The sequence below is a fragment of the Panthera tigris genome, chromosome B2 (assembly GCF_018350195.1).
Source record: "Panthera tigris isolate Pti1 chromosome B2, P.tigris_Pti1_mat1.1, whole genome shotgun sequence".
Lineage (NCBI taxonomy): Eukaryota > Metazoa > Chordata > Mammalia > Carnivora > Felidae > Panthera > Panthera tigris.
In genome coordinates, this window is record NC_056664.1 from 84,942,387 (window position 1) to 84,966,569 (window position 24,183).

General features: G+C 33.7%; 1 long non-coding RNA gene across 1 annotated transcript in view; it reads right to left on the bottom strand.

The window, feature by feature from the left end:
* Positions 1–5,058: 5,058 nt before the first annotated feature.
* Positions 5,059–24,183, bottom strand: part of LOC122238412 — a 39,247-nt gene continuing 20,122 nt past the window's right edge. The window contains exons 2-3 of the long non-coding RNA XR_006217327.1: positions 7,021–7,073; positions 5,059–5,155 (exon numbers count right to left, since the gene is read on the bottom strand). This is a non-coding gene — a long non-coding RNA (uncharacterized LOC122238412). The remainder of the gene's footprint in view (positions 5,156–7,020; positions 7,074–24,183) is intronic.

Below are 24,183 nucleotides of genomic sequence, written 5' to 3' on the forward strand. Positions count from 1 at the left end.
GATTCTAAATGAAATATAACTGAAGTTTAAAACAAGAGGAAAATATTCTGCAAGAATAAAAAAGATGTTTGATAACACAGTAGCCAATGCATAGAGAAAAGTCCTTTTAATACATATACATGTTTATGTTCTAGGCTTACTGGAAAAAATTACATGGTTTAGTAAGCTGGTTTAGCTCTCAATAAGAAAAGAATTTCCACCGTTCTTTCTCCGTAATTGGATTTGGTATGCATTGTAAAAGAAACAGCGCCTTTCACTGAGCAGTGTTAGTAACCCATTTTATAATAATACAAAAGGCTTCTCACACCACGTGTTGATCACCATAAATGCTTGTCTAACTCACTTCTCTCTCTTCCTTCAGGGGCCTTTTTCTCCAGGCCCATGGTTGTGGATGGGGGCGGGGGTGGTGGGTAGTGAAAACCTTTCACAGGAATCTGGGATCCTCGTTTTCAATGTTCCTGTTTGATTTTTCGGCAGCACAACTTTTAAAGTGCCATCAGAAGTTTCTAAGTCTCAAAATTGCTTTAACGCCAAAGGTGCATTTTGTTTGGCGAAGTGGGATGCTGCACTCCGTGAAATCTCTATCTTTTCAATGACTGTTGGGGAAGAGACATTCCAATAGTTCGAAGCAGGGCTTTAATACCTACAGAAAAGGCTGCGGATACATGGAGGCATCTGCCGGCACTGTGACTAAAATGTTTACTTTAGCAAACACTGCTCTATTAAATTTCAAAGTGGTGCTCTTTGAATTTTAAATTGTAAGGGAAACCTGGCCTCCATTCTTGAAAGCTTTGGTTTAAACATAAAAAGGAGAAAGTAGCTTTGAAGTTTGAATGAGATGCATGAACTCTTCTTTTTTCTGCAGTTTGAAGAACTTACAGGGCGAGTGTGTGTGCTATTTATTATTCTAACGTAGGACTTGAGTGATATTCTTATTTCGTTCACCCTTGGCCATTTTTCCTTTTTAAAGAAAATAGGATTTGAATGTCAATGTGAGGTTTCATTTATTTTTCTCCAATCAGGGAACGTATCTAACAAGATAATTTTAGGCATTTTTTAAACAAACCCATTTCATTGCTCTTTAATGGACATCTAATTTTTTTCAAATTATATCTAGACTCCATGGGTTTTAATTGGTGCTGTAAATCTATTTCTCTAGAGTTTACAGTATACATACATAGTCAAAATGCAGAAAATTTGTATTTTTGGCATAGATGCTCACCTTAATGAGTATTTATTTTGGCAGATGAGTGCTTGCATAATTGAACAATTCATGGACCAGAGATAATTGAGCATTACAATAAGTTATGTCACCTATTTACAAATGGGAGCCATTAACTCTCTACTTTGCTTGCTGGAATGAACTTTTTAAACCAAATAATTACAAATGCACATTCACAAAATAAACCTTTACAGGGTCAGCTCATTTTTATCTACTTTGATAAATAATAATTGTGACAGCATTCAGTTTCTGTTTTAAAATGAAATAAGCATTTTATCATAAAATCTGTTAAAGCATAATTCTTAGTAAGTCAATAAAAACTAATTATAAGGGTCATAGAATATTGAGTAAACTTAATTAGTTCACTTCATATTTTCTATCTAGAAATTACACATAACATTTACAGTAAAAAAATCATAACATTTTAATATTATAAATTATTACATTTGTGTCCTAGTTCAACAATAGCTCCTCCCTCCAATAAAATCTTTTCTAAGTAGAATAGGTTCTTTCCTTATTAAAACAAAGAGATGGCTAATTTGTTTCTGAATGTGGCAACAAGAGAAGAGAGCCTCTTAGGAGTTATTTTTTTCATCCTCCAAACATCTCTTTTACACTCCTTCCTTACTTCTGTCTTGAATTAAGTGATGTCTTGGGTTAAGACATTAAGGATGTTTATACAAAGTATGGAAAATATTTAAGAATGAGTAAGGCATGACAAGGCCTTACTAAAACAACTGATCAGTTGGGACTGATGTTGGCTGTTAGCCTACACAGCCATCTACCCCACACATACCAATACTGTCCCTAATGCATCTCCAATTTTAGGGGGGGGGGGAGGCAAGTGGACATTAACAAGGGATTCAAGGAACTGAGTGGCCTTCTTCCCTGGTATTGCCCCAATTGCTAATTTTGTGGAAGAAGATCTTTTGGCAGTGGTTTTGGGTCAGACAAATTCTAATAAAGGCTGCATGCCATTTTCCTTTTGGGGAGATTTCCCATGCATTGCTTTGGGTCCTTTTGTACAGGAATCAGGGCATTGTAAAAAGGCCCATACTCTTGTCTCTATTTGGTAATTGTTTGACCTGGTGCCTGGCACTTAAGAATAAGAAAATCAAGAAGAAGTAATGCAAGTAAAATTTTTATGGCCAAGTAACTTCTGCATATAAATATTTTGTAATTTCATTTTAACATGAAGATTCTCTTTCTGATATTGGACCATTCAATAATGGAGTGGAGTGCATTATGAGATAGTGAGATTTCTGTGTCATTTGTTGGTATTCCAGCAAACACTGGTATGTGTTTAGCAGTCTTCTGTGTTATAAAGATATCTGCCCTACTTTTTTGTACTAACAATCCCCCCCACAGAAAATTCAAGTCTATGACTTTTCAATACCTTATTTAAAACTTTGTTGTTCATACACATAACTTTGAATATTAATAAATTAAGTAATTTAACAGATGAGGAACCCATATCAAATACTTAAAATCATAATTGTATATGTATATAAATAACTGTATTACTAATATATATATTTAAGTCAATGTATACTATTTTTACTCAATGCCAGTGATTGGAAATTAATTCAAGTGAATTAAATTATGTATAAACTATGAATTAAACATCTTTTGAAATAACTGACATGAATGAATACCAAACCACTAAAAATACTATCTTGAGTTAATGCCAATTAGTTATAAAATGCTAACAGGTTTTTAAATGCTTTTGTTCTACCATGATTTTTCAGTTTTTTTTGTTTTTTTTTTTTTTTTTTAGTGTTTGTTTATTAGAGAGAGAGATGGAATGTGAGCAGGAGAGGGGCAGAGAGAGAGGGAGGCACAGCATCCAAAGCAAGTTCCAGACTCTGAGCTGTCAGCACAGAGGCCCAAAACACGGCTTGAACTCACAAATTGTGAGATCATGATCTGAGCTGAAGTTGGATGCTTAACTGACTGAGCCACCAGGGTGCCCCTACGATGCTTTCTAAATAGCATGTCAACTATAATGCTTAAAATAGTAAACACTTGTTTAATATAAATTGTAATATTCATGTCAATTTCTACTAGATATTTAGGAAAGAGAGCCTTTAGATATGAATCACATGTTGGCCTTCTCGGAAGTTTCTCAGCATGTGAATCAAGTTACTTAAAATACATATGCCTATGACCAGATGCCTCTCAATGTTATCAATATTCTTTTGTGAAATGTTTAAGAACTATTATAATAATATCATATGAAAACTGAAATGGATTAAAAACTCCTGAAATAGAGAGAGAGAAGGGGAAGGAAGGAGAGGGATACATATCTGCAAAAAGGAACTTAAAGGGTTCTAATCTCTCTGATTATAATAAATATATGTACTCTTGAATGTACTGATGTTTGTGGCATCAAATAAACAGTAAAGTTTAACATTTCCCAACTACAGCATATTATAAAGTTTCTATAAAAAGATAGTGTTTTTTTCTAACTACTCTAAGTATTTTTAAATCCCTAGATTTTATTGAAAATTCAAAAATATACTAACCACTTAGCATCACTGGAACAAAGGAATCTATTTGAAGGACTAGATAGAAAAAAATTTGAATTATCACTGTGTGAGTATCTATAGTGCTAAACTTGAAATCATTTTAGACTTTTGGAGGTGTGTTTGACTTTGCATAAGACGTGGATAATTTCTTTGACTTACTTGATTTAAATAAGACGAGATTACTACGTAATGCTGTAACTCAATCATTATGCAGTAATCCAGAGCGAAAGTGAAACGTTCAGAAACATTTTCACATATGTAATTTGTATAAACCATAAGGTTATGATTAAGAAATCTTAGGAATATGTATTACTGTGGCAAAAGCAGTAGTACCAGCCTTTTTATCTTCTTGCTATAGACAGGAATATCCTCAAGGTAAGAAGGTTGCCTGCCTGTTATTTTATGAACCAAGAAAGTATTTCTGCTTTACAGGTATGGAATTTTCTAAAACCTCTTACAAGCCATAAGTAAATGTTAACAATATGCTACTTTACTCCAAACTCTCGTCACCAAAAGTACCTACATTAGGAGGATTTCAGACTAATTCTAGCATGCAGTTTTGCCCTAAGAAGATCTCAGTATGTAATGTACAGCCATTTTTTTGCTCCAAGTTCTTAATGAACTGAACACATTACAGGAGTATTTCTATTCTCTGTAGTGTGCACAGTTCAAATAAAGTTGCCCAACTTCCACAAAATATCTCACCTCATATCATCCATTGCACAGTTAAAATAAATTTTCCAGGGGCGCCTGAGTGGCTTAGTAGGTTAAGTGTCTGACTTTGGCTCAGGTCATGATTTCACATGGCTTGTGAGTTTGAGCTCCATGTCAGGCTCTGTGCTGACAGCTCAGAGCCTGGAGCCTGCTTTGGATTCTATGTCTTCCTCTCTCTGCCCCTCTCCCACTCATGCTCGCTCTCGCTCTCTCTCTCTCTCTCTCTCTCTCTTTCTCTCTCTCTCCTTCAAAAATAAACGTTAAAAAAATTAAAAAATAACTAACTAAATAAATAAAGTTTCCATCTAGCCTTTAATGAGAACTTAAATAAGTCCTTAAATAAAGACCCTTTCATTGGTTTTATACTTCCACAAATGTCATTCAGTTTAAATGACTGACTTATTTGCATAGCTTGTTGGAGGAATTGGTAAAACATTATTGCTGCATTTCTGATAGTTTCCTAATATTTTGCTACGTTTGTTTTATCCACATTACTTTGTCTCACAGTACTTTCTTTTCTTATAGATGTTCAAAATCGTACTGACATGTTTTATTCAATAAACAAACACATTTTAAGCATTACCATATGAAAAACACTTTGTTAGATGTTATGAGAGACAAAAAGATACATCAGTCCTGGTCCCAGACTTCACAGTCCGGGGGAAGTAGGTATATAAGTAATTCTTATGTCCTGAAAGAGAAAACAAAAATTTCCACGATGAAAGAATACAATGGGAAAAGGAGAGATTATTCCCAGTTGTGGAATTTTAGAGGAAAGCTAGTGTTTCCACAGGTGACAGAAATATTCTATGGAGAGGGAATTCCCATTATTGGCAAGCAGTATCCGTTTCACTGGGATTTCTGCTAACCATGGCCTAGTGAGGTATCTGGTGCAGTGTCTTCAATCCAAAATCAAAACAACACATTTCTAAGAGCACTTCATTTATTTTGGAAAACCATTTTTCTGAGTTTTCAATTTCTTTCTCTGTAAAGTACAGCTTTTCTAATCTATATTCATGAGAAGCTCTATAAGTTTGAGTAACAAATGGAATAATGTACAAAAAAGCACTTTGAAAATTACTATTCAAAATCGCAGGCTTTTTTTTGTCAAGCTCTTCATGTGTATTTAAGATATTGATATAGGTTTTTGAGTGAAAGTTCTTGAGAAATAGAAAATCTAAATGTATTGCTGATGCATCACTGCTCATTACAAGAGCATCCCAATTCTAAGGAGACATCAGAGAATTGAGACTTGAAAGTCAGAAAGGTATTTGCTGTCCTGTTTCAGGCCCCAGTTAGTTACAAAGAGACACGGATGCCCCTTAGATTATTTATTATTTTTCCTTCCAAAAACTTAAGTTCTCCAAAAGAAAAAGGACTTAGAAGGCAATTGTTACCTATTTCCTCCCCAGCCTGTGCATGGGGTAAGAGATGAAGCTAAGAAATTTTGCCATTTGATGATAAAAATATAGTCAGCTTACTTTTTTAATAGCCAACTTATTTTTAACAACACATTATTAAGCATGAGTTGAAAGAATATCTGTGTAAACAAATCAGAATCCAAGGAGATTCAGGCTTTATGATGCTCAAGTCATTCTCTTGAACCATGTAACTACACTTCTAGCACTATATTTGATGTTCTCACTCCCAGAACTCTTTAACTGCCCTAAATCACAATGTTCTACTTTTTAAGAGACAAATAATTTAAATTTCCCCTGTGGTTTCCTGTTAAAATCATAATTCTTCCCTAAAATTCGTAGACTATTCCAATGAGTTATTGGTGAAGTTACCACCTTGATGAATAAATGGATTCTAGATAAATGAAAAGAAAAAAAAATCATCAATTTTTCATCAATATTTTATTGGCAAGCTCTTAAGAAGTAGTTTCCTACTATAAAAAAATGCACACTGACAGGAAATTTTGAAATTTCTAAAAGATAACCAAAATACAATAACAAATCACATTCAAAATGGAAACATGAACATTATAAATGTATTCAAATTCACATCTAGTAAATTTGTGAACTGAAAAATCTCAAGTCTTAAAAATAGTGAAGTATGACTGAACACAGGAAAGATCATTTGAGATTTTCTCTTTATTCATTCAAAGATGATCATATGATATACTCCCATTTTCCATAGAATCTATTGCAGTAGGCAAACTATTTAAATATTAACAAGTTTTCATCAAATATTAACTTTAAACACATTAGAGATCATTTAAATCTAAGGAATACAATAACTTAAAATAATACAGTTATGGTGGCATATAATTAGTGGCACTTTGTAATAAGCTATTTCACTTCACATTACATACTCTGAATGGGAACAGGTTTAGAAAGACATTAACAGAAAATGTGACAGAATTTGTCTGAAGACTATAAACTGATTGATGTTTTGGAACTTTCCTCAGACCTTACTGAATGATGTTCTCATTCAGGCAACACTAAATGTACTAAAATATTCAAATTCGGTTTTATAATTTTCAAGAAAGAAAAATGAAAGGTCAGCAACAATCGTGGCTTAGAATTTAGGTTAAAAGAAAATGTTACATACTTGTCAATGTTGTTTGTATGTCATCCTGAAGGAGACATATGTGGGCATATTCACTGAAAATAAATGAGCAACGATAAGTATTTCCTCTTAATATTATCTTCCACTTTACAATTTTGTAGAGTTTATTTGCAAGTTCTTTCACAAAAACAGAGGGCTTCAAATCAACTATTCTAGGAAGAAATACAGCCATATTTTTGTTGATACTTTAGAATGCAAGCACAGAAGACAAGATACCCTATTATAATCTCAAAGATATTTAACCTCATGTTAACAAAATTAAATAGGATTCATACATTTTATGTAGCCTTACTTTTAGAAAGCTTCATCTGTAATAATAAAGACCCCATCTCACTGCCAGAGCTTTGATTCTGCATTAATTAAATATTTATTTCCTCTTTTATTCTTAACCTAATTTCTAACCCAGAGCTTTAGTTTCATGTTTTTGCTTCTGTAAACTTTAAACCACTGCTGCTAATTACAATAGCAGGATATATATGCTGAGTTATCCAAACCAACCTAAAACATTTGAGGTCCACCTGATTTTGTCTCATTATAGGTAGAAAATGGGTCAAAGCAAAAATTTCTTTGTAGGCATACAAACATTTGGTTCTTAATTTCACTGACACTGAGTTTCTGGGGAATGGATGTATTTTTCTCAGAATTGTCTTGGATATATGTACGTGACTCGGACTTTGTGTCAACACAGTAAGAAAGAATTCTGGTTCACTGATCTTTTTTAACTGAGATACCTGCAAAGCTAAGTCATTATAATATTACAAGGCTGAACTTACTTCCTAACTAAATATGTTAAGCATTTCAAATGTAGTACCCGAATTTTCAAATTATTTAATGGAAAGTCAACAATACTCTGATGCAAGGCAATGTGTAATTAGCAAAAATGTTTCCAAGATATGCTTAACATTTCAAGTTTATGTTCATTAACGTATAAAAATATATATTCATCAACAGAATAAATATGAATTCAAAATCCTACAGGATTTATTTCCCCCATTGATCATGAACGAAAGCCATTAAAGGGTGAAGTGTATCTACATCAGTGAGTAGCTTTGTTCTTCATTTCTGGATAAGGATTTAGGTTGTCTTCTTTAGATTTTTCTCATGTCTATAACTCAGATGTCTCAATGGCTTCTTCCCATTTTTAAGTCAATAAATCATGTCAAATAACATGCAATTATTTTTTCCCAAAATCTGACTACTAATATCCTTTCTTGGATGACAATTAGTTATATGTACTCTTTATTCTCATTAAGAAGAGCAATATCAGAGATCCAGTAGAAGTATTTACCTTGACATTCAAGTCAGTGTTAATTTCGGCATCTATGAACCCCAGCCCATAAAAACAAACTTCCTCTATCCTCCTAGGTAATGTACCCTCCGTGCCACGGCAATTTAAAGTTGCTGCTTTGCATGAACATTTAAGTATCCTCTAGACTACATAGCCAATTTTAAGATCTTTGGTGATAGACCATGCTAGCCTTGGGACCACTTGTTCCCAAACTCATCCCTCTTCCCATTTTCCATTCTTTATGAGAGGGGCTCACCTCTTCATCCATTTCCCAGGTACATTTCCCAGGACCACTGTCAGTTGGCTTCTAGCTGCATTGGACAGTGGAGACACTGGTGGGATTTTTAGAGTGTAGTGAGAACGGAAATGCCAGGTTATTTTCACCTTCATCTTTGTTGGGCAGTATTTTCTGTTTAAGCTTATATCTGGCCCACTGTGGTTCGAGCTTTGAAAGAATGATTCTGACTAGTACCAACATTTAGTCCTCCAGGTTAAGGGTGACAGTAACCTCCCACTTTTGCTAATCTCTGGGTTAGGTCATAATCACTTTTATGGCTTCCCCAAATCCACAACACCTTTGTAACTAATTCCCAGAATTAAATAACCTGTTACAGGGGCACCTGTATGGCTCAGTTGGTTGAGCATCTGACTTTGGCTCAGGTCACAATCTCACGGTTTGTGGGTTCGAGCCCCACATCTGTCTCTGTGCTGAACTCTTGCTCAGAGCCTGGAGCCTGCTTCAGATTCTCCTTCTCTCAGTCTCTCTCTGACCCTTTCCCGCTCGCACTCTGTCTCACTCTATCTCTAAAAAATAAATAAATGTAAAAAAAATTTTAAATACCCTGTTATAAACATTTTAGGTGGTTTCTTTCTTCCTGGTTAGACTTTGATATACCAATCCTATACATTGTTATAGTCATATAAAATGTTATGACATTGTTTAATCCCATTTTATGTATCAGAATATTGATATTTTGAGACATTAATCAGATTTCTTAAGTCATAATTGATGATAGTTGGTAGTGGAAATTGAATTTGGATTCAGATTGGCCTGTCTCTTTAGCCAGTGCCTTTAAACACGGAACATATGTTTTGTTTGGTGCTCTGTATATCTACTAGACAAATATCTAAACTTTTCCTTACTGGATCAAAGTCTTTAATGATCATAATACACAGCTAAAAGGAGCTTATATTCATTTACTTTGTGAAAGGGCCTTCTGAGTGACACAGGGTAACCATGTTTTCAAACGTAACAGGATGCTGTACTGTACATGGGAGCAGTGAGACCAGAGCAGACGCTGTGTGATAATCCAGGCGGGAGCTCTTGTTGGTCTGGCCCAGGGTGGCAATATTGGGTGGTAATAAGTGTTCAGATTCTGGATATACTTTGAAAATAGAGCCATCACTATTTTTGGATGGATTAAAAGTGATCTTAGAACGAACTATTGCCATCATTTGAGATGAAGATATGTATGGGAGGAACATATCTACAGGAGTGCCATAGGTAGTTTTACATATGTGAAGTTATATTTGTAACAAGTGCATTATGTTATTATGAAAACTAGCTTTCCAGTGATAGAAATATGTCTATCATGTAAGCACCCACATGTATGATTGTAATCTAAGGAATTCAGAGAGAAGTTAACCCAATTTTGTAAACCACTGAGACCAAAATAACAACATTTTGAAAAAGTCACTTTCAAAAAAGGAGCAAATGATCAAGGATGCACAAGTCATGGGTAAAGTTCCTAAAGGAAGAGTCAGTCCTGAGGTTTGGGCCTTCCTGAGTGGGGGACAGCCCCACCCCCCTCTTGCCTTGCAGACTCAAAAGCTTGACAAAACCTATGGTTCAATGCAAATGAGAGATTTACAGAGTTTATAATTAAGCATAACTTATTTTAGATACTCAGCCTAACTTGTGTGTACATGTCTATTTTCTGCTCATTGGCTGTTGATCTAGAAAGCAGATTTTTGCCATCTTTCTACCATTTGCCCCTTTGTTGTTTCAAGCCAAGTTCTCAAATAGACAGGCAATTCCTTAAATACTGAGGTAAGTTTGCCAAAGGGTTTAGTGTAAAAATGAGTTCATATATAGTACATGACAGTCTATAAAAATGAAACCAGAGCAGAAGAAAAAAAATAGTATATAAGGAATACATTGCACACGGCAATCATAAATCCAAGTTTGGAACTTGTATTCTAGACACAGCATTGTTGCTCTATGTGTAACTAAAGCTTCAGTTTCATTATGGGTCCTTTCTTAGAGACTTCACTTTCTCAATTAAAGATTTCCTGTTTGTTGTAGTCCACAGGAAACTATTTTTATAAGTTTCCTCCTTTTATTTTGATGTTTATGAGTGTGTCTAACAGTAATATTTTTATATTGTATTTGTACTTTGATATTTAAAGGTAAGCTTAGGCCTAGAAGCAGATAGTATCAAAATTTTGGAGAAAAATAGGTAAGTTTTTTTTTTTTTTTTCTGTTTAATGAATCTTTGTATGTAGAGTTAGGAACAGTGCATTCATTCACTAAAATAATTCTTTGCTTTTAGAAGTTTGAGAATTCAAAGTCATAAAATAAATTATATTTCCCTTTAAGGGACTTTACCTACATTTGTAGAACAAATAATAAATGCAACAAAAGGTAGAAATTATTTCCACCTGTTTTTCCAGTGTGGGAAATAAAATTCATCTAGAGGGTGTTGATTTCCACTGGAAAGCCGGATGATGGGTAGAGAATTTCCTTAAACTATCATTTGGAAGACAGGCCTCAGGCATACTTCACTTAATGCATGGACATTTAGTTCCCTTAAAACACCAAACTGGAACTTATATCTGCAAGTTGATGACTATTCATGTATCACCCATTGGTTGAGGTATACAGCAATGACAGTTTACTATTCAGACACTGTTATACACATTGTTTGCACTACAATGGCAAAGAAGTTAACAGTGTGAATCTCATATCCTACACAAAAATAGGAAAACACAGTAAAAATTAGTTATAGTAATACTTCTGGTAATGATCATGGTAATTTATCAAAGCCTAATAAATACTACTTTTCCTCAGTGAAATATACATATAATAAAAAAGTTAAAATATTTGCAGTTATCAAAAAAAAGTAAAGGGAACAATCTGATACTACAAACCTCAAAAGATGATGACAAAGGGAAAAAAAAAAAAGATTAGAGCTTCATGGTATTGTTTCTAACTTCCTTCCAGGCCCCTTGCTTAAAGACATAGTGTCTAAGAAATGTGGTTGGAATATAAAATGTGTCCCCAAAAGTTAGTTCAGAGAGGATACTGAACAGGTCTCAGAAGAAAGTCAAGGGGAAACTGAACAAAATGTATCAGCACAAGGAGAAAATCAGGGCAAAGTTCTCCAAGTATCATTCAAATAAAATGATGTATGAAATATACAAATACACTGTAGAATAAAAAAAATATAACTATTCAATCTAGAAAAAAAGGAAAGCCAAGGAATAAAAGGTATGATTGACTGCTACTGTTAGAATACGTGGGGTGTCTGGGTGGCTCAGTTGGTTAAGCATCCTATTTCCACTCATGTCATGATCTCGCGGTTTGTGAGTTCGAGCCCTGTGTTGGGCTCTGTACTGACAGCTCAGTGCCTGGAGCCTGCTTCGGATTCTGTGTCTTGCTCTCTCTCTGCCTCTCCCCTGCTTGCATTCTCTCTCTCTCTCTCTGTCTCTCTGTCTCTCTCTCTCAAAAATGAACAAACATTAAAAAGAAAATTTAGAATATGTGTCTTTCTTGCTTAAGGGAAACTCTCCGGCCCTGGGTATTTATGTTTTACACTTTTGTCTGATAAGATGACAGTGACTACAGTGAGCTTGAAAGCTGTGTGTTGAAGACCCAGAGTCTCCATTAGCCCCAGTCCATGAATACCCATAGGGAGAGCCACCCACTAACCTGGAACATCCACCCAGAGCTGTTAGCTAAATGGGAAATAAAAAGTCTCTCTGGTTTGAGCACTTGTATTTTGGGGGTTTCTTTATTATTAAATCTAGTAGAGCCCTAAATGAGTCACATGAAAATTTTGATCTTGGTGTGAAGGAGAGCGTGGTGTATAGAACAGCTAAGTAAGAGCATGCAATCAGTTAAAAAACAAAAAGACACACAACATTAGAGTTTAAAAAAGAAAATAAGGGGTCTCAGGGTGGCTCAGTCAGTTAAGCATGAGACTCTTGGTTTCGGCGCAGGTCTGGATCTCACCCTTCATGAGACTGAGCCCCACATCGGGTTCTGCAATGAGAGTGGAGCCTGCTTGAGACTCTTTCTCTCTCTCTATTTCTCTCTCTCTTCCTCTGCCCCTTCCCTACTCATACCCGCACACTCTACCTACAAGAAGGAGAAGGAGAAGGAGATGAAGAAAATGTGATTTTAAAGACTACAAAGCTAAACAAATAGAGTGCCAAAAACAAAAAACAACCAAAAAAAGGGGGGGCGGGAAGAAAAGGAAAAAGGTGTGGAAAGATTCAGAAACTGAGGAACCGTACAGAAAAAAAATGAAAGGGAAATTCTGATGCAGAGATAGATCCTGAAATAATCACAATGTGAAAAGATAATAGTTGTACAATTCAGATATTCCTTTATCAAGATAGTTTATGTTCCTGAAACAAAGAACTCAACACATAGAATCAGAAATTATTCAATAATGCAGTTCAGGAAAAAAATGTCTGAAATGAAGGAAGAAATTATCTACAGGCCAAGTGATACACCACTTTCCAGGAAAAGCTTGATATGTACAGCTAACAATGACTTGTATCCTAATTATATTATTGAATACCCAGCATGAAGAAAGGATTTTTAGTCATCCTGGAAGATAAATAAAGACCCTTACAGGAAGAAAAAAATGACTTGAGACTTCCTTTCATAACATTCAACACTAGAAAAAAGTCCATGTGAATAAATTTCTGAGAGAAATTAAAAGGCGCCCAAGATTCCTTGGACACTGAACAGATATTACTCAGTTACAAAAGCAAGAGATTTTATCAAACATAAAATTACTCAGGTAATGGAATACCTATAGTCCCTTTGTGAAAAATAAATTCCTGAACACCAGACCCAGTAAATCAACAAATGAACCAAAATATAAAATTAATGAAGATGCTAACAAGGGGAACCAAAAGTAAGCATTGTTATGTTTAAAAAGTGGAGATGAATCCCATAAACCATAACAGTAAAATATAATGTAATTGGTACAGCTTTATGCGAAGGAAGAAAGTGTGAATATTATGATGTATTTCCACTTTATTAGACTATCAGAACTAGGAACACAATGATGAAAAGACCTCGCACACAAACGAGATCAACAGCCAGGGTTATCCAAAGAATGTCAAGGTAAGCAAAATCAGAGTTACACAAAGGAGAAACCAACATGTTCTACAGCCAATGGAAAGACAAAATTCTGCACCCCAAAATCTTCGCAAAGTGTTGCCAGTAGTAATTTTCTAATTGTGTGTGAGTCACTTCAGACGTTTTCAGTCCCCCTCTTAGCCCTCTGTCTTGTATACATTGGCTTATATACCTAAACCTGGAATAGTCTTCATTCAAGCTAGCTGATATGTGCCAGGACTATCTCTTCTGGACTAAGTGCTTCTCATCAGTTTTAGAATTTACATAATACAAAATACTGTAACAAGGTAAGGTTTCATATACACAACATCTACCCAGATTCCATTTATCACCCCCCTGCAGGCTTACACAGCCTGATATAAGTACATTACTTGACTTGGGGCTGTAAAATAAGAACAAAGATCAGTTACCCAGATGTCTTAGGTAGTCATGTTTATAGGTCTATTGATAAGTTCTATCTTGCAGCTAATTAACTCATCATTTATAAACAGAGTAAATTAATACTGTAAAAAACTGAAAAATGTAGATTAAAAACATACTAATTCAACCTCATAATGGGTTTCATAAATCCTTGACCTTAGCTTGATCTTTTGCAAATAAGTTCTTCTAAGACAAAGAAACATTTTTCTCATGATCATCAGATTCTTTGTTTTTTCCTGTTTCTTTTCCCGCTGTTCAATTCAAATAAAATTGAGTGTTTGCTAACACAGTTTATGTATTATCCCATTTTAGTCAAATGACTTGAATGTTCGCTCTATCCATTATTTAATCGCTATGGCTGCATAGAATGTGGAGGTATCCGAAATGGCATCACCTGATGTTAATGGTGACTGTGAGCATTGTAGCAATGATGTCCAAGCACTGTCTCCCAAGTTAGAAAATTTATTAGAGTGTGACTCAGATTCATGTCTTTTTACTTCTATGCCATTAGTCACCATGTCTCCTTAAGGCTCCCCTTCGCTGTAACATTTTCTCAGCCTTGTTTTTGATGGTCTTGAGAGTTTTGAGGAGTAATCATCAGAAATTTTGTTGACTCTTCTTCAATTGATATTTGTCTGATGTTTATCTGCTGGTTAGACTGAGGTTATGGGTTTCTGTGGTGAGGACCACAGAGGTAAGGTGATGTTTCATCAGATCACATCAAGGATCCATATCCTCAAAATGACACCACTGTTGAAACAAACCCTGATCGCGTAAGGTAGTGTTTGTCAGGTTTCTCTGTAAACAATAACATTATGCTGCCCCCTTCCTTCTTTAATACTGTACTCTTTAGAATCAGTGAAGTAGTTTTTAACCATTTCTTTCTTTCATATGTATATGACAGGAAACAAAGTGTGTCAAGGTTAATAATTAAGTATTTTGAGGAGATTTGGGGAGATTTTTAAAAATTAAATGTTTGTTAGAAAGAGAAACTATTAACTGATTAGCTAACTAGTTAATTCTTATTGAGTGTTTACTCAACACTAAACGCTAAGCACTATATATGAATTATCTCATACAAACATTCATCTAACCATGAGGGAAGTAAGTATTATCCCTATTTTACAGACACATAAGGGATAGACTCAAAAAGTGGCTATTTGCTTAAGACCATACTATAGCAAGTGGCAGAACTATATTTCAAATCCAGGCTTGCATGTGATTCAATAACATAATTTATATTACTACACATTAATATAATATATTATATTATATTATATTATATTATATTATATTATATTATATTATATTATATATTGTATTATATTATATAATATTATATATAATATTATATAATGATTATATTATTATATTAATTATATTAATTAATTATATTAATTAATTATAATTATATATAATTATATATAATATATATAAATATATAATTAATTATATTAATTAATTAATAATATATATTAATTATATTAATAAATTATATAATATATAATATATTATATATATAATATATAATAATATAATAATAATACTACACATTACTACACATATTACTACACCCCTAAAGTGTCAGATGCTGTTCAAAAGAAGAAATCTCTAATAGTCATGCCATACTATCTAGACATTAAGTTTTAGGGAAATACCAGAAGTTATGTGATCTCCTTTCATCAGATTAAGCCTAGTTTGTTACTATCTATTAAACATTTTTGTTATTTGAGTTTTTTCCCAAAATGAACTACCTGGCTTTCTTTGCCCTCATTGACTTAAATTATGCTGGCATGAACTTTTTCTCAAGGTTATATAAATGATATTTCTGTACTCTATAGAATAAATAATGCTATGTAATATATCTATTATCAATAAATGAGTCTACTATTTATTCTGTCCATAAAACTGAGGATAAAGCATTATTTAAATAAGTCTATTTTATGCCAAAATAAGTGAAAAGTGCAATTCTTTCTTCCCTATTATTTGAAAATACGAGTCAGCTTCTAGTAAAGAAAATGCAAAAATATAAAAAGAAAAGTAAATTAACATTACTGCTGACATTTAAATAAGTGATATGTCAGGGTAAAAATACTGAGTGGAAAAAAAATCAGTAAAGGGTATAATTACATTTCACAAGTCCTCAGCAGAGGTTCTGGGTTATTTTTTCTTTTTAGTAGCCAAAACCTCTAATAAGATAAATAGATTGAGGTATAAAGAAGCATCTCAGAAAATTGTTATAGGTGCCAATCCAAAATCTGCCAAGGATATCAACATACACAAAACAGCCAGATTTCTCTACTGATTTTCAGTAAACAAACATGTCAATGATTAAAAATAATAATAACCTCTCAATTTGTTTTACAAACATTACAAACATCTCAAGAACTGCCGTAAAAATGTTAGTATTAGAGTATCCATAATTGAATTAAAAATCAGGCCCAGAAAGGTTATTTAATTTTACTGATGTCACACAGGAAATCTGACATTGGAAGAGGAGCCCACATTATCATTTAGATTCTCTATGCGGAGTAATGATAAATACAGAGAAAGGCTGATATGAAAAAAAGCCTCACTTTTTGTAGTATTTAAATACATATAGTAAGTTGGCAAATGGTGATTAGCATTTGAATAGATAGACCGCAGTGAAGTCTTGGTCTTCATTAATGGTACAGGTCAGTAGATTTGGAATTAAAAGATGAGCTTAGATTTTCATTTACAAAACCAGTGAAACAGTTGGTTGTCAGTACAAAGAGCCACTAAGAACTAGGAATACACTTTAACTTTTCACTCATGTTTCATAAAGCACATATTTTTATTCCCTTAAGGCCAGGGCCTCTGCAGCCACTGCAAATATCGCAGGCCATAGAACCCTGTAAACTACTGAAAAATGAACATTTCATCCTTGGGTGAATATTGTTATTGGCTCTGTATTTACATTGTGCAGTGTATATAGATATAACTTATCTATTTTTCCATTAAACGAAATCATAACTGGCATGTAGCAGTATGGAATTGGCTTCTTCTGTATGCTTGCTCTCTTTGTAAGAGATGATGTCCTCATTCTAGCTTTGCCAGGTCTTGGTAACAGTAGTTTTTGTTTGTAAAATGAAACAGCACCACCTTGTATCCTCAAGTAAAGCTACAACCTCTCTAAAATCTAAGAACATTCAGATCTGTGTTTCAAACATATGTACTGATGACTATCTTATGAAGCAGATGAAATTTAATTACTAGTGTGGTCTGTGCTGTGTTCTATCGTACCATTATTAAACCACTAGATTCACGCTACCATATTCACCCTCCAGAAATTACTCCTTCTCTTACTATCAAAATACACTCTGATGCAAACAAATGCAGAAAAATGTCATCTGCTTAATTGTGCAATATCTATCAATTGCCAAAAAGCCTATAATACCTCGCAAAAATTATGATTGATCCTCTCTAACCTTGTTATTTTATGACTCCAGTAATGTTTATGTACCTACAAAATAAGACAGGGTTCCTAATCTATATAGCACATGCGTTAGACAGCTCTTAAACTTACAAATAACATAGGCAAATGCTTTGATGTGATATATACATATAGATATAATTTACTGAATTATATAGTTGGAGTTATAATTATGGCACTTATTTTTGTTACTGTTGGTTTCTTTTTCAGTTTTAGTTTTCAAAATACATGATTTATTTACACCTTTATTTCATCCTCAAGAAAGGATCTTTGTCATTTATTTAGCATACTTTTAAATAGATTTAATTGGCCGTAAAAATGATTCCAGGCAAATACAGGCATAGATTTTCAAACTCCTCACCAATATCATGAAATGATATTCAGTCAGTTCCTCATACAGGTGGAAAATCAAAGTTCCTAATTGCTTTTGTGACTTAACAAAATGGTGAAGTGTGCCATGATCTATGCTAATATACTAAAATGTTTCTTTAAGTGCATTTTTATAATGATACGAATCTTATTTAACAACAAGATATTCTGCTTTCTAAACCCTTGCACATTGCAAACAAATCTAATTCACAACTCACTGAAAATGTAAAGAATATTAAAAATGTACTTATACAAATTATAAACGTTCTAAAAGCAAGTATATGCATTTGCGATTGCTGGAGCTATGTTTGCATTATGATTTCTAGGTCAGTGGCGTCATAACCTCTTTAAATTGTTGGCCAGAACTACAACATTGTTAAAGGTGGAATGAGATCTCTTATTTTTCTCCTTGCCAACACAATATTACACTCCCTGCGCACAATTGCCAAGTAAGGGTGACCCCGTATTTTGAGTTTCAGAGTAGATTCCGTGCCATAAAATCAAATTACGATATAGGAATACTTAAGCCCAGCCAGGTGCCTGGAATTTTATTCCCCATCCATTTGATTGCTTACAATTAGATATTCTATAAGGAAGGTTCACTTGTCACATTCCACTCTGCATTTAGAAGTGCTTGTTTGTATGCCTCTGCTCCTAGACTGTAAAATAGCATAAGGCTTGCACTGTACCTGACTTATTGTTTTAAGTCAAGCCCCAACGCCAGTGAAGGGTCCATAAGAGGCACACAAAAATAGGTTTCTATAAATACATTTTCTCATGCGACTGACAGAACGAAGAGTATGTAGTATTGAAAAACTTCACAGAGCTGAAGTTTCAGGCTGCACCCTTACTGTCAACTGAAAATATTGATAGTATGATATGCTTAATGAAATAGGGTGAGGGAAAGAACATATCTTTCCTTAGGGTTCCTGGTAGCCAACAGTAAACCATTTCCATTTTGTTCCCTCCATTATCTGTTTTGTCAATTTTAAGGATGATATAAATGCTGCTTACTTTTATCAGAATTAGAAAGGCTGTGGCTCGGGTCATGGCAGCTTCTGCTTTCTGCAGCCTATGGAGTAATTATAACCCATTACGATTTTATACATATTTTGTTTCAAACTCAGGGATCTTTCAATTTCGGTTGGTCTTGTTTTACTCTTCTGGGCGAGTCTAAGTTAATGCCTAGTGTATCAAAAGGCAGTTCAATAAATGTTTGTTAAAGGAATAAATGAATCATATTCTATATAAAATATGTATTAAAATATACCTATACCTGTGTACAGGTATTTAAATAAATATGGAGGTAAAGGCCTTATGTAACTAAAGTACACCTGATATAAGAAAACTTTGCAAATATTTTCTACTATTTACTTGTATGGCATTATTAAGAATAAGTAGAGAATCCATCCAACATCGTGTCTATATAGGAGTTTAAAAAATATATCTGGAAGCTGAGAAGATTTTTTAAGATTGGTAAGTGACCTTGGAATCCATCAGATCTTCAAGTTCCCAGCATATCCATTCTCTCATAACGTAGACAATATTTCAGTTCTCATCTGCTGTGAATCTTATTTTGACCTGAAATTGAGCTCTATTCCTTTGACACGTTGATAGTAAAACCCCCTAGATTCTACAATGAATTTCAAAGATCCCGGAAGTTGAAAAACAGGATGGGGGTGAAATGTTAAGTTATAACAAATTCATTTAAGCATTTCATTTCATTAAAGTATGAAACTGAAATTAGATAATATATTCAATAAATATGATTCAAAGTGTAGCATATGGTATATTCGGAAAATAATATTTTAAAATATTCTGAACTTATGATTTCTAGGAAATGAAGAAAATTGGAGAATATGTAGAGATGGGATTGATTCAAAATTGAGGCTTAATCAAATGTGAAAAACATTACCAAACTCTAAAGAGAATAGGGAGTAGAATGTGCTTGCTGATGACCTTACAGTTATTAACTGTGAATTAAACTGAATGGTTCAAATTAGATGCTGGGGAAGAGAGGACAGGAGGAAGCAGAATTTAGTAACTAATTTATTATTACTTATAATAAGGAACCATTAGATCATACCCCCACCCCTCAAAAAAAGGATTAGGAATGCTGTGGAAAGGTACTGTGTATGAAGGCAACCACTAGAAACCTTCCTACATACCAGAAGTTTGAAAGAGGGATCTGTTTACATTAAAACACAAAAATAAGTACACGATAGAAGACTAAACATTAAGGGGGACAACTGTTGGCTCTAAGAAGAGAGAGAGAATAGCATAGAGGGGCAAACCCAGATCCTGGACTTCCTTGTTTTGTAGATATGACTTTAGAAATCTACAAACATTTTACATTTACCTTTAGAATTAAATTTTTAAAAGAAGCAAAACAAGAAGCATGCAAAACTAAATGTGTATTTAGTTCATAGTATAAAGAGAGGAAATTTTTAAAAAGTGACTTTAAGTCATAGTAATTTGACAAAAATAAACTGCAAAAGAAAATCTTAAACATTTAAGCAATCATTTTTGTTTTAGTGTTTGTGTTTTTATACTGATATATTTGTACACGTACTGTGGGATAAAGCAAATGAGTAATGTTTTCTTTGTCTAATTCTACAGTCTCAGTGTTATTGAGAACTGGAATTCTCAGTATAGATATGAGAGAAACATATAATGCAAAAGAGATTAAATAAAAACCTTGGAGGCCCTAAATTTGAATTGGATGCATCATTATGAGTTCATGAGAAATTTTAATAAAAATATCTTTAAGAAAAAATAAACACATTTCCTATATGTTTCTAGAAAAAAGCTTAGAAACAATAACCAACCATTAACAATGAATAAAATTTGGTCTTAAATTATATAGGTATTTCATATGTATCTATCTCTATTTATCTATCATCTATCTATCATTTTTTTTTCTCTCTCATCAGAAGGAACTAGAACTTCTTACAGAAAAGACAAGCAGGAGGGATCAAGATGAAATGGACCATATTGTCATGACACAGAGTACAGAATGTTTCAAAGATGTTGAGTGCTGTGTCAAAATGATGCAGGAGTCATCTTAGAAAGGATCCCACTTGGACAAAATATGAAAAGTTTGAATATCAGTATTACTTGCAATAGATAAAAATGTACAAAATATATTTAAAACCATGAAATTACAATGAGACCAAAGCACAAAACATAAAAGAACTACCATCCACCAATTGGTTATGGTTGAAAGATGTTTTCCATTATTTTGAAGCCGAAAAAAAAGGAAATAATCACACATTTATCTCATCTTTCCCCCACTAACTATTCTACTGGGTAACCAAGCACTAGATAACTAGACAAAGGAACCTTCTCTTTAGGGAAGTATTCTGCCTAAGATACAAAGAAGACATGATCTAATTAGAATAGCACTTTTTTGGGGCGTCTGGGTGGCTCAGTTGGTTAAGCATCCGACTTCGGCTCAGGTCACGATCTCACTGTCCATGAGTTTGAGCCCCGTGTCGGCCTCTGTGCTGACTGCTCAGATCCCAGAGCCTGGTTCAGATTCTGTGTCTCCCTCTCTCTCCGACCCTCCCCCGTTCATGCTCTGTCTCTCTCTGTCTCAAAAATAAATAAACGTTAAAAAAAAGTTTAGAATAGCACTTTTTTGGTCTGAATTAATGGATCTATGCTGTTATCATATATAACTGCTAATATCAATAGAGACAACCAAACATTATGTGCATCCTGAGGGAGAAACAGAACACCACATGAATAGTAGCCATGCCAAATAAAGCAAAACAACACAAATTACACACACACATACACACACACTCATGCACATGAAAACTAAATCTAACCAAGCTTCTAAGTTTTATCTTTATTCATAGGACATAAAAAAAGAAAAACATATTGAATAATGCCATTGTTATGTAGTCAAAAAATTCCAAAATGTGGGAAACTGGTGGACAAAGAACCAAATTGCTTCAATGACCAATTGTAACCAAATAAAATTTTGCAGAGAAAGAAAGCAAGAGAGTCTGCAGTGTAAAAGACTGTTAATTATATCCTGTTCAACAAGCAATCTACAAAAAGAAAAATATATAAATTTTATGAGACAAGTGAATATTTGAACACAGTATTTTACACTGTTAAGGAAGCATTCTTATATTTAGGTGTGATGGCAATCTTTGTTTTTGATTTTTATATTGGACTGTAATTTTCTAAAGCAGATTTAGGTTCACAGCAAAATTAAACAGAAATTACATTCTGGGCTCTTCTTCAGATACAGCCTCTCCCACTTGAGATATTTTAACAGGCTTTTGTTAAAATTGATAAGCCTACATTGAGTCATCATTATACACTAAATCCAGAGTTTATAGTAGCATCCATTCTTGGTATTGTATAATCCATGGGTTTTGACAAACATATAATGGCGTGTACCCCCCATGACAGTATCATACAGAATAATTCCACTGCCTTAAAAATCCTCTGTGTTCTGCCTATCCATCCCTCTCTACAACCCCTGGCAACCACTGATCCATCTACTGTCTCCATAATTTCACCTTTTCCAGAATATCAAATAGTGTCATACAATATGGGGCCTTTTTAGAGTGGTTTCTTGTAGTCAGTCATATTCATTTAAGTCTTTTCATGACTTGATAATTCATTTCTTTTTAGTGCTGAATGATATTCCTTTGTCTGGTTCTAGCACAGTTTGTCTATTACACACTAAAAGACATCTTGGTTGCCTGCATGTTTGGGAATTATGAAGAAAGCTGCTAAAAACATCTGCGTGCAAGTTTTTGTGTGGACATAAGCTTTCAACTTATTTTGGGAAATACCAAGAAGCAAAATTGTTGGATCATATATGGTAAGAGTAAGTTTAGTTTGATAAGAAATTGTCAGTCTTCCCATGTAGCTTGACCATTTTACATTCCCACAGATGACGAATGAGAGTTCTTATTGCTTTACATCCTTGCCAGCATTTGCTATTGTGTTTTGAGTTTTTGCCATTGCAATAGGTGTGTAGCGGCATCTCTTTTTGTTTTACTTTGCAGTTCTCTTATGACATGTTAAGAATCTTTTCATGTGCTTGTTATCTATTTTAATTTTTAAGGTGTCTATTCAGGTCTTTTGACACATTTACTGATGAGGTTGTTTTCTTATTGCTGAGTTTAAGTGTTCTTTATATATTTTGAATAGCGCTTTATCAGTTGTGTCTTTTGCAAATATTATTTCCCACCCTGTGGCTTCCCTTTTCATTCTTATTGTCTTTTGCAGAGCAGAAGTTGTTACTTGTGATGAAATCTAGGTTATCAATTATTTCTTTCATAGGTTATGCCTTTGGTGTTGTGTCTAAAAAGCCATTACCATGCCCAAGATCAATTTTCTTCTACATTTTATCATAAGCATTTTATAATTGTGTTTTACATTCAGGTCTATGATCTATCTTGAGTTAATTTTTATGAAGGGGTATAATATATATATATATATTTATGCATATGATGTCCAGTTGTTCCATCACCATTGTTGAGAAGATTATCTTTGTTCTATTCTATTGCCTTTGCTCCTTTGTCAGTGATCAGTTTATATATATATATATATATATATATATATATATATAAAATCTATTTCTGGGCTCTTTGTTCTATTGATCTATTTGTCTATTCTTTCCATCAATACCACACTGTCTTGATTTCCACAGCTTTATAGTAAGTCGTAATGTCAGATAGTACCAAACCTCTGACTTAGTTTGGATCTTTTTAAAGAATGATGATACTAGTTTTTGGAAAGGTATTGAATCATAGGAAGAGATACACATTGCTGATGACACTACAAATTGTTAAAAGAGTTTTAAAATCCATTTGGTAAATATCTAGTAAGGTTCATACTTTTTATCCCATATTCTCAACTTTTTATAGATCTAAAACTTTGGCATATATGACAAGATATATATTGTAGCCCATTATAGCAAAACAATTGTAAATAAGGCAAATGCCTGCTAACATGGAGATAAATTAGGCATGGGATACTTATAAAAATATTAAAATGAATTTTATTTAAATTTATTACTGTAGGTAAATACTAAATACAAAAATGTTTGAAAAATGAAGTTGCACTTCAAATTGAATGATAGTGGGGTATCTAGGGGGCTCAGTCAGTTGTCTGCCTCTTGATTTCCACTCAGGTCATGGTCTTCCAGTTCATAAGTGCAAGCCCCGCATCAGGCTCTGTGCTGACCACAGGGAACCTGTTTAGGAT